Here is a 10,824-nt window from a genome sequence, read left to right as displayed (position 1 = left end):
TATATGACACCAACACAGTCCTGTAAATTCCATCACAGGTTACGTGCCAAAAAGCTCACACGTGTTCTAGCATATAGCGCGCGGTTTGTACAAACGTACTAGCGTACCTACCCGATGTATTCGCTTCTGCAGTCTGCACAGCACTCAGTATGGCCATTGCGGACTTGCATGAGGTCTTGAAGTTTGATTGAATCCAGACAGCGAAAATGACAGGTTAGAAAAAACGCGACACACGCCTTCCGCCCAGCTAAACAGCACAAGTTTCGTTTTCGCGCCGGGTCGCATCTCCCGGCGTGGCAGCCCAAGCCTCCTACTTCGCGGCGCTTGGGATAGATGGCGCGACCGGCGCTCATCAATATGGCGGCGCCCTTTGAATTCACGGTGTTCTGGTGTATACGCGACGCTGTTACGGATCGGTACGCCGACAACGGCGCGCGCAGGCGCAGGTTAGACTTTTCTGACAGTAACGCTATTATTGCGCGATGATGCACAGGAGCGGTAACTGCGCTCGGACTGCCACTGCGGCAACACCAGATACGCTTGATCATCGATATCGCGCCAATCAACAACGTAAATCTTTCTTTTGATTGCAATGGTAGGCCCTGCCCAAACGGGCAAGGCCTCTCAAAAATTGGCCTATAGGCTCATTGGAGTGTCCCTCCCCACGGTAATCATTAGTAAAAGGCGAAAGATTAATACGTGGATTTGAGGAGAGACCTGAGCGATGAAATTACCTATGCTGTGCGAGACTGGTCTGCTAAATGGTGTCACTTACTTGGCCAAGCGAACCTTCAAGCTATTCTCAAATTTGCATGCTTAAACCTCAACTCTTGTTATTCTTTAGCAAGTGTATACCTGCCTGGGCTTTTCGACATGTACTTGTTAATAGAGAAATTTTAAATGTTTCCGTATTCACGTTTAAAAGCTAATAACAGTGTTAAAATAGCCCGGATTGCTTGCACTGCACGACTACCATTTTCATGCGCAGCTGTCGCCATCTGGTGTTGAACATCGAAGATTTAAACGCATGCGCTGGCCTTTTTTTTACCGGATACTTTTTATTATTAGTTCTAAAATCCAGTACACACGCAGTTGGTCCCACCCATAGCCTTCAAGGCTAGTGATGGGCCCACACTCTAAACAAGTACTATAATATTGGCAGACTTTTTGTTGAATGGGCTCAATCACAACACACTTCAGTGACACGCAAGAAAATTGGCAAGCTTCAGTATATAACTTTGTGGTATATTCGACCGAAGCAGAGTCCAAAGTCCAAAGAACGACCAAAGCACCGTCAGGGCATCAAAAATAAAAACAAGCTGTTTCTTTTTTTGTAAATTTATTTACACGCTTCTTCATTCCAGTAGTTCCATAGTAAAGAGGAAAAGATGTTTTAACGATGCCAAAATGTCATTCCTTTCCATTACTTCGTTTGGAACTTCATTACACACGTAGGCTCCTTTCTATTGTAGAGGTCTATGGCTGTATGTATTATGAGAAGGCGGGAAGGTAAATAGGCTGTTTGTAGCTGCTCCTCTTTGTTTCATTGATAATCTGAAAATAGTAAGCAGGAGCTCGTTATTGGACCTTATTAATCCATTTACTACTTCAGCTATCTTCAATTTATGTGAAATTGATACGGATGACATCCGTAGCTGTTCAGAAAGGACATACATGGGTGAGAATTTCTTGAATAATTTATCATACGAATAGCACGTTATTGAAGGCGACAAACATGGTCTCAATATGTTTTGTATGTCTTGCCCCTCGTTTGCAGGCAATAGCACAAATCGCTGAGCGCAAATGAGAAATACAGAACGCGTGAAATCGAAAGTCCAAAGCACTCTACAGCTTTTAGTAATACATGACAGCCATGACTTCATTTGGAGTAGACAGTAATAATTTGTTCCTTCCAGTGCATATCAGACTCAAACACAGCACCAAGATATAACTGGCATTGCGACACGCTGAGCGCATTCTTGTTGTTAATAATTGATGCAACGTGGTGATAATTTATATTATTCGCGAGTGAAACACGGTGTACTTTATTTTCTGATTATAAAGAGTCAGCTGATTACTTATGGACCATTGTGATACTTGGCTAAGTTCTTCATTAAATGTACATTTCAGTTCCTCTAAATTATCGCCTGTGGAAAGTAATGCTATGTCATCGGCATGCATAATAGGTTCAGAATCCTTCAGACCTGACGGAAGATCGTTATTATAAAGAAAACAGAGGCCCAGCAAGGAACCTTGCAGAAGCCAGAAAATAGTGTTTTGTAGTAGAGAGGTTAGATTGTTTACAGCAACATATTGTTTCCTATTTGAAAAATAACATTTAATTGGATTATAAATATTTCCTTTCAGACACTAATTTTCCAATTTCTGTTGCACAGTATTGTCTGATCTACTGCATCGAAAGCTTTGGATACATCTAAGTAAACTACTAAGGCTAGTTTGTTATTATGCAGTGCAGTATTTATGAGTTGTGTAAGAACAACAACTGCGAAAGACGTTGATCTTTGGCGCCAGAAGCCATGCTGATTAGGACAGATGATGTTATATTTCTTTTAAAAATTTTGTATACGCTTACAAAGTGTCTTTACAAAAACTGTATTGATTGCATTTAGCAGCGATATAGGCCTGTACTTTTCTATGTCGGATCGCTCACCGCTATTAAAGATGGATATGACCTTCTTGACCTGCAGTTGATCAGGATACACTCCATTTTCCAACGTATGGTTTAAGATATGCAGTAGATAGATTCCCAGCATATCAAAGTTGTTTTTTATCAGCCTAACAGGTAATGCATCAATCAGGTTCTGCCGCCTTAGAGACTGAAGGGTTGTTTACTGTTGTAACTAATTCTTCAATTTCTATGTGAGGCAATGCAAAAGTGTTGTTGTCACGCTCTGCCATTTTCACTGAAGGAACATCAGCATGTACTTGTGCAGCTACCTTAGGCTCTACGGAGGCAAAATAGGTACCAAATGATTCAACTGTACCTTCGTCAACAGTTGCAGGGAAAGTAGAGATGTTCGATCCTAAGCCGATTGCGTAATTTACCGTGTCCCAATGTTTTTTTGTATTTACATGCGCCTGCTTCACGAGAGATGAATAACATGTTTTTTTTTCCTTTTCCTCATAGAGAACATAGATAGCTTTAGATAGCGTTTAAATTGAGTTAGGTAAGATTCGTTTGATGTGAACTGTTACCATTTGTGGTACCATTTATGTTTTTACAATGTTAATATTTCAGTGTTCATCCAAGGACACTTTGGGTAGATGTATTTTTATGGGTCGTCACAGACCGCCGTTTAACGGCATTTTTAAGTGTATCTAGAAATTTCATGTACTCGGTATCAACGTGTTTATCATATGCCGTAATGAAATCTGTTCGTTCTAATATTTCACGCAGCCGGACCTAGTCTATCTTACTCAGTGTTTTACTATGTACCGAATGTAGTGTTTCTCAATAGGAACAATAATGGATTAATGGTCTGCAATCAACTCGCCGCAAGGACCAGCCTGCGCAGCTTAAGTAATATGGCACAGGATGGGATCTAGTTAGTAGTTGAGGTATCGGGGCGCGAGTTGCTTCTGTTTAAAAAGCTTTCTCCGAACGTATTAATGCTCTTTCGAACAGCTTACGCCTATACGCCACGCTGTTACGGATCCGTACGCCGACAACGGCGCGCGCAGGCGCAGGTTAGACTTTTCTGACAGTAACGCTATTATTGCGCGATGATGCACAGGAGCGGTAACTGCGCTCGGACTGCCACTGCGGCAACACCAGATACGCTTGATCATCGATATCGCGCCAATCAACAACGTAAATCTTTCTTTTGATTGGAATGGTAGGCCCTGCCCAAACGGGCAAGGCCTCTCAAAAATTGGCCTATAGGCTCATTGGAGTGTCCCTCCCCACGGTAATCTTTAGTAAAAGGCGAAAGATTAATACGTGGATTTGAGGAGAGACCTGAGCGATGAAATTACCTATGCTGTGCGAGACTGGTCTGCTAAATGGTGTCACTTACTTGGCCAAGCGAACCTTCAAGCTATTCTCAAATTTGCATGCTGAAACCTCAACTCATGTTATTCTTTAGCAAGTGTATACCTGCCTGGGCTTTTCGACATGTACTTGTTAATAGAGAAATTTTAAATGTTTCCGTATTCACGTTTAAAAGCTAATAACAGTGTTAAAAATAGCCCGGATTGCTTGCACTGCACGACTGCCATTTTTATGCGCTGCTGACGCCATCTGGTGTTGAACATCGAAGATTTAAACGCATGCGCTGGCCTGTTTTTTTACCGGATACTTTTTATTATTAGTTCTAAAATCCAGTACACACGCAGTTGGTCCCACCCATAGCCTTCAAGGCTAGTGATGGGCCCACACTCTAAACAAGTACTATAATACTGGCAGACTTTTTGTTGAATGGGCTCAATCACAACACACTTCAGTGACACGCAAGAAAATTGGCAAGCTTCAGTATATAACTTTGTGGTATATTCGACCGAAGCAGAGTCCAAAGTCCAAAGAACGACCAAAGCACCGACAGGGCATCAAAAATAAAAACAAGCTGTTTCTTTTGTTGTAATCTTATTTACACGCTTCTTCATTCCAGTAGTTCCATAGTAAAGAGGAAAAGATGTTTTAACGATGCTAAAATATCATTCCTTTGCATTACTTCGTTTGGAACTTCATTACACACGTAGTTTCCTTTATATTGTATAGGTCTATGGCTGTATGTATAATGAGAAGGCGGGAAGGTAAATAGGCTGTTTGTAGCTGCTCCTGTTTGTTTCATTGATAATCTGAAAATAGTAAGCAGCAGCTCGTTATTGGACCTTATTAATCCATTTACTACTTCAGCTATCTTCAATTTATGTGAAATTGATACGGATAACATCCGTAGCTGTTCAGAAAGGACATACATGGGTGAGAATTTCTTGAATAATTTATCATACGAATAGCACGTTATTGAAGGCGACAAACATGGTCTCAATATGTTTTGTATGTCTTGCCCCTCGTTTGCAGGCAATAGCACAAATCGCTGAGCGCAAATGAGAAATACAGAACGCGTGAAATCGAAAGACCAAAGCACTCTACAGCTTTTAGTAATACATGACAGCCATGACTTCATTTGGAGCAGACAGTAATAATTTGTTCCTTCCAGTGCATATCAGACTCAAACACAGCACCAAGATATAACTTGCATTGCGTCACGCTGAGCGCATTCTTGTTGTTAATAATTGATGCAACGTGGTGATAATTTATATTATTCGCGAGTGAAACACGGCGTACTTTATTTTCTGGTTATAAAGAGTCAGCTGATTACTTATGTACCATTGTGATACTTGGCTAAGTTCTTCATTAAATGTACATTTCAGTTCCTCTAAATTATCGCCTGTGGAAAGTAATGCTATGTCATCGGCATGCATAATAGGTTCAGAATCCTTCAGACCTGACGGAAGATCGTTATTATAAAGAAAACAGAGGCCCAACAAGGAACCTTGCAGAAGCCAGAAAATAGTGTTTTGTAGTAGAGAGGTTAGATTGTTTACAGCAACATATTGTTTCCTATTTGAAAAATAACATTTAATTGGATTATAAATATTTCATTTCAGACACTAATTTTCCAATTTCTGTTGCACAGTATTGTCTGATCTACCGCATCGAAAGCTTTGGATACATCTAAGTAAACTACTAAGGCTAGTTTGTTATTATGCAGTGCAGTATTTATGAGTTGTGTAAGAACAACAACTGCGAAAGACGTTGATCTTTGGCGCCAGAAGCCATGCTGATTAGGACAGATGATGTTATATTTCTTTTAAAAATTTTGTATACGCTTACAAAGTGTCTTTACAAAAACTGTATTGATTGCATTTAGCAGCGATATAGGCCTGCACTTTTCTATGTCGGATCGCTCACCGCTATTAAAGATGGATATGGCCTTCTTGACCTGCAGTTGATCAGGATACACTCCATTTTCCAACGTATGGTTTAAGATATGCAGTAGATAGATTCCCAGCATATCAAAGTTGTTTTTTATCAGCCTAACAGGTAATGCATCAATCAGGTTCTGCCGCCTTAGAGACTGAAGGGTTGTTTACTGTTGTAACTAATTCTTCAATTTCTATGTGAGGCAATGCAAAAGTGTTGTTGTCACGCTCTGCCATTTTCACTGAAGGAACATCAGCATGTACTTGTGCAGCTACCTTAGGCTCTACGGAGGCAAAATAGGTACCAAATGATTCAACTGTACCTTCGTCAACAGTTTCAGGGAAAGTAGAGATGTTCGATCCTAAGCCGATTGCGTAATTTACCGTGTCCCAATGTTTTTTTGTATTTACATGCGCCTGCTTCACGAGAGATGAATAACATGTTTTTTTTCCTTTTCCTCATAGAGAACATAGATAGCTTTAGATAGCGTTTAAATTGAGTTAGGTAAGATTCGTTTGATGTGAACTGTTACCATTTGTGGTACCATTTATGTTTTTACAATGTTAATATTTCAGTGTTCATCCAAGGACACTTTGGGTAGATGTATTTTTATGGGTCGTCACAGACCGCCGTTTAACGGCATTTTTAAGTGTATCTAGAAATTTCATGTACTCGGTATCAACGTGTTTATCATATGCCGTAATGAAATCTGTTCGTTCTAATATTTCACGCAGCCGGACCTAGTCTATCTTACTCAGTGTTTTACTATGTACCGAATGTAGTGTTTCTCAATAGGAACAATAATGGATTAATGGTCTGCAATCAACTCGCCGCAAGGACCAGCCTGCGCAGCTTAAGTAATATGGCACAGGATGGGATCTAGTTAGTAGTTGAGGTATCGGGGCGCGAGTTGCTTCTGTTTAAAAAGCTTTCTCCGAACGTATTAATGCTCTTTCGAACAGCTTACGCCTATACGCCACGCTGTTACGGATCCGTACGCCGACAACGGCGCGCGCAGGCGCAGGTTAGACTTTTCTGACAGTAACGCTATTATTGCGCGATGATGCACAGGAGCGGTAACTGCGCTCGGACTGCCACTGCGGCAACGCCAGATACGCTTGATCATCGATATCGCGCCAATCAACAACGTAAATCTTTCTTTTGATTGGAATGGTAGGCCCTGCCCAAACGGGCAAGGCCTCTCAAAAATTGGCCTATAGGCTCATTGGAGTGTCCCTCCCCACGGTAATCTTTAGTAAAAGGCGAAAGATTAATACGTGGATTTGAGGAGAGACCTGAGCGATGAAATTACCTATGCTGTGCGAGACTGGTCTGCTAAATGGTGTCACTTACTTGGCCAAGCGAACCTTCAAGCTATTCTCAAATTTGCATGCTGAAACCTCAACTCATGTTATTCTTTAGCAAGTGTATACCTGCCTGGGCTTTTCGACATGTACTTGTTAATAGAGAAATTTTAAATGTTTCCGTATTCACGTTTAAAAGCTAATAACAGTGTTAAAAATAGCCCGGATTGCTTGCACTGCACGACTGCCATTTTTATGCGCTGCTGACGCCATCTGGTGTTGAACATCGAAGATTTAAACGCATGCGCTGGCCTGTTTTTTTACCGGATACTTTTTATTATTAGTTCTAAAATCCAGTACACACGCAGTTGGTCCCACCCATAGCCTTCAAGGCTAGTGATGGGCCCACACTCTAAACAAGTACTATAATACTGGCAGACTTTTTGTTGAATGGGCTCAATCACAACACACTTCAGTGACACGCAAGAAAATTGGCAAGCTTCAGTATATAACTTTGTGGTATATTCGACCGAAGCAGAGTCCAAAGTCCAAAGAACGACCAAAGCACCGACAGGGCATCAAAAATAAAAACAAGCTGTTTCTTTTGTTGTAATCTTATTTACACGCTTCTTCATTCCAGTAGTTCCATAGTAAAGAGGAAAAGATGTTTTAACGATGCTAAAATATCATTCCTTTGCATTACTTCGTTTGGAACTTCATTACACACGTAGTTTCCTTTATATTGTATAGGTCTATGGCTGTATGTATAATGAGAAGGCGGGAAGGTAAATAGGCTGTTTGTAGCTGCTCCTGTTTGTTTCATTGATAATCTGAAAATAGTAAGCAGCAGCTCGTTATTGGACCTTATTAATCCATTTACTACTTCAGCTATCTTCAATTTATGTGAAATTGATACGGATAACATCCGTAGCTGTTCAGAAAGGACATACATGGGTGAGAATTTCTTGAATAATTTATCATACGAATAGCACGTTATTGAAGGCGACAAACATGGTCTCAATATGTTTTGTATGTCTTGCCCCTCGTTTGCAGGCAATAGCACAAATCGCTGAGCGCAAATGAGAAATACAGAACGCGTGAAATCGAAAGACCAAAGCACTCTACAGCTTTTAGTAATACATGACAGCCATGACTTCATTTGGAGCAGACAGTAATAATTTGTTCCTTCCAGTGCATATCAGACTCAAACACAGCACCAAGATATAACTTGCATTGCGTCACGCTGAGCGCATTCTTGTTGTTAATAATTGATGCAACGTGGTGATAATTTATATTATTCGCGAGTGAAACACGGCGTACTTTATTTTCTGGTTATAAAGAGTCAGCTGATTACTTATGTACCATTGTGATACTTGGCTAAGTTCTTCATTAAATGTACATTTCAGTTCCTCTAAATTATCGCCTGTGGAAAGTAATGCTATGTCATCGGCATGCATAATAGGTTCAGAATCCTTCAGACCTGACGGAAGATCGTTATTATAAAGAAAACAGAGGCCCAACAAGGAACCTTGCAGAAGCCAGAAAATAGTGTTTTGTAGTAGAGAGGTTAGATTGTTTACAGCAACATATTGTTTCCTATTTGAAAAATAACATTTAATTGGATTATAAATATTTCATTTCAGACACTAATTTTCCAATTTCTGTTGCACAGTATTGTCTGATCTACCGCATCGAAAGCTTTGGATACATCTAAGTAAACTACTAAGGCTAGTTTGTTATTATGCAGTGCAGTATTTATGAGTTGTGTAAGAACAACAACTGCGAAAGACGTTGATCTTTGGCGCCAGAAGCCATGCTGATTAGGACAGATGATGTTATATTTCTTTTAAAAATTTTGTATACGCTTACAAAGTGTCTTTACAAAAACTGTATTGATTGCATTTAGCAGCGATATAGGCCTGCACTTTTCTATGTCGGATCGCTCACCGCTATTAAAGATGGATATGGCCTTCTTGACCTGCAGTTGATCAGGATACACTCCATTTTCCAACGTATGGTTTAAGATATGCAGTAGATAGATTCCCAGCATATCAAAGTTGTTTTTTATCAGCCTAACAGGTAATGCATCAATCAGGTTCTGCCGCCTTAGAGACTGAAGGGTTGTTTACTGTTGTAACTAATTCTTCAATTTCTATGTGAGGCAATGCAAAAGTGTTGTTGTCACGCTCTGCCATTTTCACTGAAGGAACATCAGCATGTACTTGTGCAGCTACCTTAGGCTCTACGGAGGCAAAATAGGTACCAAATGATTCAACTGTACCTTCGTCAACAGTTTCAGGGAAAGTAGAGATGTTCGATCCTAAGCCGATTGCGTAATTTACCGTGTCCCAATGTTTTTTTGTATTTACATGCGCCTGCTTCACGAGAGATGAATAACATGTTTTTTTTCCTTTTCCTCATAGAGAACATAGATAGCTTTAGATAGCGTTTAAATTGAGTTAGGTAAGATTCGTTTGATGTGAACTGTTACCATTTGTGGTACCATTTATGTTTTTACAATGTTAATATTTCAGTGTTCATCCAAGGACACTTTGGGTAGATGTATTTTTATGGGTCGTCACAGACCGCCGTTTAACGGCATTTTTAAGTGTATCTAGAAATTTCATGTACTCGGTATCAACGTGTTTATCATATGCCGTAATGAAATCTGTTCGTTCTAATATTTCACGCAGCCGGACCTAGTCTATCTTACTCAGTGTTTTACTATGTACCGAATGTAGTGTTTCTCAATAGGAACAATAATGGATTAATGGTCTGCAATCAACTCGCCGCAAGGACCAGCCTGCGCAGCTTAAGTAATATGGCACAGGATGGGATCTAGTTAGTAGTTGAGGTATCGGGGCGCGAGTTGCTTCTGTTTAAAAAGCTTTCTCCGAACGTATTAATGCTCTTTCGAACAGCTTACGCCTATACGCCACGCTGTTACGGATCCGTACGCCGACAACGGCGCGCGCAGGCGCAGGTTAGACTTTTCTGACAGTAACGCTATTATTGCGCGATGATGCACAGGAGCGGTAACTGCGCTCGGACTGCCACTGCGGCAACACCAGATACGCTTGCTCATCGATATCGCGCCAATCAACAACGTAAATCTTTCTTTTGATTGGAATGGTAGGCCCTGCCCAAACGGGCAAGGCCTCTCAAAAATTGGCCTATAGGCTCATTGGAGTGTCCCTCCCCACGGTAATCTTTAGTAAAAGGCGAAAGATTAATACGTGGATTTGAGGAGAGACCTGAGCGATGAAATTACCTATGCTGTGCGAGACTGGTCTGCTAAATGGTGTCACTTACTTGGCCAAGCGAACCTTCAAGCTATTCTCAAATTTGCATGCTGAAACCTCAACTCATGTTATTCTTTAGCAAGTGTATACCTGCCTGGGCTTTTCGACATGTACTTGTTAATAGAGAAATTTTGAATGTTTCCGTATTCACGTTTAAAAGCTAATAACAGTGTTAAAAATAGCCCGGATTGCTTGCACTGCACGACTGCCATTTTTATGCGCTGCTGTCGCCATCTGGTGTTGAACATCGAAGATTTAAACGCATGCGCTG

The 10,824-nt window shown here is 40.7% G+C and overlaps 4 non-coding genes across 4 annotated transcripts; all 4 read right to left on the bottom strand.

Moving 5' to 3' along the window:
* Nucleotides 1–599: 599 nt before the first annotated feature.
* LOC139056567 (U5 spliceosomal RNA) lies at nucleotides 600–725 on the bottom strand. Its single transcript, XR_011512451.1, has one exon. It is a non-coding gene; the product is annotated as a U5 spliceosomal RNA (small nuclear RNA).
* A 3,136-nt stretch (nucleotides 726–3,861) lies between these two features.
* Nucleotides 3,862–3,987, bottom strand: LOC139056526 (U5 spliceosomal RNA). Its single transcript, XR_011512412.1, has one exon. It is a non-coding gene; the product is annotated as a U5 spliceosomal RNA (small nuclear RNA).
* Nucleotides 3,988–7,124: 3,137 nt separating this feature from the next.
* On the bottom strand, nucleotides 7,125–7,250 carry LOC139056525 (U5 spliceosomal RNA). The gene has a single exon (XR_011512411.1). It is a non-coding gene; the product is annotated as a U5 spliceosomal RNA (small nuclear RNA).
* A 3,137-nt stretch (nucleotides 7,251–10,387) lies between these two features.
* LOC139056524 (U5 spliceosomal RNA) lies at nucleotides 10,388–10,513 on the bottom strand. Its single transcript, XR_011512410.1, has one exon. It is a non-coding gene; the product is annotated as a U5 spliceosomal RNA (small nuclear RNA).
* Between the last annotated feature and the right edge of the window lie 311 nt (nucleotides 10,514–10,824).

Source organism: Dermacentor albipictus, chromosome 2 (genome assembly GCF_038994185.2).
Source record: "Dermacentor albipictus isolate Rhodes 1998 colony chromosome 2, USDA_Dalb.pri_finalv2, whole genome shotgun sequence".
Lineage (NCBI taxonomy): Eukaryota > Metazoa > Arthropoda > Arachnida > Ixodida > Ixodidae > Dermacentor > Dermacentor albipictus.
This window is presented reverse-complemented; position numbering and strand designations above follow the sequence as displayed.